Genomic DNA, 3,490 nt, shown 5'->3' with positions numbered 1-3,490 from the left:
AGCGAGCTATAGTCCTCTGCTTCTTCATAAACATTCTGACTGCTGATCTATATCTCTGCGACACCGGGCCCAGACCATTTCAGACAACATTAACCAGCCTCTGCCTTTCCTCTTACCTCTTGCTTCCCATCCTCTAAAAACCACAATTCTACTCTCCACTTCTAGGGCTAAACCTATTTCTTTGGTTCCCACATATGAGGAAGAACATGCAGTTTTTATTTTCCTATGCCTGACAATTCATTTAACATAATGTCCTCCAGGCTTAAAGAAAGTCTTTAAGAAAAAGAATAATCATGATATAACAACATAAAATCTGATCAATTTGTGTAAAAGGATTAGATAATACAAACTTAGGTTTTTAAAATTTGAGAGGTTTCTTTTCTTAATGCAATCCAGATAAAATGATTACAGTCTGCTTGAACAATTCTAACAGTGGGAAATTCCCTATTTATGAGTTTAATTTTTACCAGACAGCTTTAAAGTTATAAAGTTCCACTTAATATTTGTTCATTTTTTCACATAGATTATGAGTAATTTGCAAATCTAATGCACATTCCTTCATCTGGATTCTGAACAGTGACTAGGTTGATGTGTTTGTATACTTGTGTTTCAGATGATTAGACAGAAAATAGCTGTGTAGGGTTAATCATTCAAAGTGTTTACATGTAGAAATATCTACAGAGATTCTTTTATTTGAAATTTTATAAAGGCAAAAAAAAAGCTTTTTTGGTAGCTGCACTTAGACTCTGAAATGTGAATCTAAACACACAGTGAATTATATTCATTTTCTCCTCTCTAAGGAGTGATGTTAGCTCTTGTTCCAGAAATGGTCATTCTGGTCTGGCTAGTGTGTTCACACTATCCTACATAGTGTATTCTGTGTATTAATTGTTTTTGTACTGTTCCATGTAGACTATAAATGCATTTGCTTCTTTTTAACCGAGCGTGCTAATATATTGTTTTTGCCCTCGCTTGAAGTATCATCTGTAGTAAAGATTATGCCTTTAAGGAAAACCCTTGCCTTCCTCCAGTATATTTGGCTAGCTTCTGGCCATGATGTAGGGCTTTCCATCTGTCTGAGCATTGGACACTGTGAATATTGAAGGGATAGTGGGAGTAACATGGGCCCTTTTGCAAGGTAAATCCAATCCTGCCTTGACTTTGAACTCCAAAAGTATAACACATACCTTTGACATTGTGATGATGCCTATGTAACAGTAATAATCCCCAAGTATCATTAGCTGATAAAATTTTGGTATTTAGGTTTTTGAAAGGAAGGAAAACACCACTAGAAGGTCAGTAGTTGGTGTCTTAGTTGGAAGTTCATTAAGATAGTGCAATTTTAATTTTGAACATTTACATACACAAAAAACACATACCCACACCATCCTATATCAACTTCCAATCAAGATATCAATTATTATCTTAAATGTCTGAACTTATATAAACTAAATATATAGAACTATTAACTACCATCCCCTAAATTTAAGTGGTAGAGGCTCAGGTGTTTTTCTAAAATAAGATAATGGTATCAGAATGAGTTATTTGGCTACTTTTATACTACACATAATAAAACTTAATATACTCTTCATAATATGTAACACATCTAGATAATCTAAAGTAAGATATCAAAAATTAGAAATTACTATAAATATATGTCTAAAGAAATATTTAAAAAGACTGCAAGGTGGTTAAAAATAGACTAACTTCATTCGTATTTGACACAAAACTAATTGAATTTTACACACTTACTATATAGAGTGTGTGTTCAAGTAATAGTTTTGACATATTATTTAGGAAACATATTCTTATAATGGTTTCAAGTGCATGATAGCAATCAACTGATTTACTTCTTTATCCCAGGTTAAGGGTGTTGTTCTTGTACATATTATTCGAGGGATCTTTAATGATTCTGCAAGAAGTGTGAAAAAATAAAGAAGTTTCCAAAAATGATGAAAGCATATTCTTTCTAGGAGCTATGTCTTTGACAAGGAGACATTATGAATTTAAAGATAGGAAAGAAGAAAAATTAGTATTCAGGTATCATAGCAAATTTAGAGGGAAGTTTCACTAAATGAATAATAAACATATGGAAGATGTCACCAACGAGACCAATTAAAAAATGTGATGAATCAAAAGTGCTGTCACCATGTCTAGTGGAACAGAAGTAAAGGAAATAAGACAAGAGAACACAAGTGGATGTTTTCTCTATTGAAAAAGTTAAGCCATTTTCTTCTTTTCTGCATATAAAATATGCAGATTGAGCTTTCTGTCGGTGTAATATGCTTAACAGCAGTTTCACCTTAGCATATATATATATATATATATATATTTTATGGAGCAATCCTTTATTTTTACATACTTTGATAAAGAAGTATTCAGTAAACAATCTTCCAGTAGAGAATGAAAATCAGCCTCAAGCCATCAGCTGCTGCTCTCTGTTCAGGGTCTAGGCTGCTCCTGGCCCAAGTGGTGAGGTGGAAGGGTATATTTCCTTTCCTTTGTTAGCTTATCCCGCTGTTTCTTGATGGCTTTCAAGCGTTGAATCGTTTTCACTCGAGTTATACATTCTATGAAATCATCAAATTCTATCTTGCACTCTTTCTCTGCCTGGATAGTACCAATTCCATGTGCACATTCTATCCATTCTTTTTCAAAAGCATGGCATCAAGCAGGATTCCTGTAGGGTTGTTCAGCACTTTGAATTGTCAACCCGCGATCTAAATTAAGGCCCAGCCTTTTCTGTATATCAAAGAGAGGCATGGCTCCCAACGCAGTGCCCTTGTCTGTTCTTAGTTGGCCCCAGCATACATAATTTTTCAAATTAACACTTTTCCCACTAGAATTCTATGTTTCAACATCCATTTTTATGTTTTTATTCTTTCTTTATGTCTTTATCATTCATTTTGAGGACTACATAAAATTCAGAATTTTCTTAGAGTAAATTTTGGAGAATTACATCCTTTGTATTATTATATTCAATAAGCATATAACCAATTCTGTATACTGAAATAGTATTTCACACATAACAGACACAGGTATCTTTCTGTACCTTCTAAATGCTTTCACCATTTACCCAGATATAATTTAAACAATCAAAAAAAATTTTTGTAATTAAGACATCCTAATTTTTTGGTTAAAATACAAATCCCTCCAACTCGATAATGCATACATAATTTGTTATATCCTTGAGGAGTATTCATCTAGTGAGTTACTTTCCAAAAAGACTTCTTGTTGAGAGAAAATATAATCTGGGTTAACTTTTGATGGAGCAGAAAATGTTAAGAATGTTGCAAAGTTCAGAGTTTTGCTCATCTCTAAGAATTTACAGTCTCCAGAAAGGCAGACAACACAGAAAGGAAGGACCAAAAAAATGAATGGAACAAGGGTGAAATACAAAGGATGTGGAAACGAATATTTTAATTAATTTCACAATGCAACCTTAACATTGGAACTACCCAATGTATTTCACTATCTTAGTTCTAGCTAT

General features: G+C 33.2%; 1 pseudogene; it reads right to left on the bottom strand.

Annotated features, from left to right (window-relative positions):
- Positions 1 to 2,442: 2,442 nt before the first annotated feature.
- LOC128595479 (NADH dehydrogenase [ubiquinone] iron-sulfur protein 5-like) lies at positions 2,443 to 2,763 on the bottom strand (annotated as a pseudogene).
- Between the last annotated feature and the right edge of the window lie 727 nt (positions 2,764 to 3,490).

This window comes from Nycticebus coucang, chromosome 10 (assembly GCF_027406575.1).
Source record: "Nycticebus coucang isolate mNycCou1 chromosome 10, mNycCou1.pri, whole genome shotgun sequence".
In the NCBI taxonomy this organism is placed as follows: domain Eukaryota; kingdom Metazoa; phylum Chordata; class Mammalia; order Primates; family Lorisidae; genus Nycticebus; species Nycticebus coucang.
The sequence above is the reverse complement of the archived record's forward strand: the minus strand, read 5'-3'. Positions and strand labels throughout refer to the sequence as shown.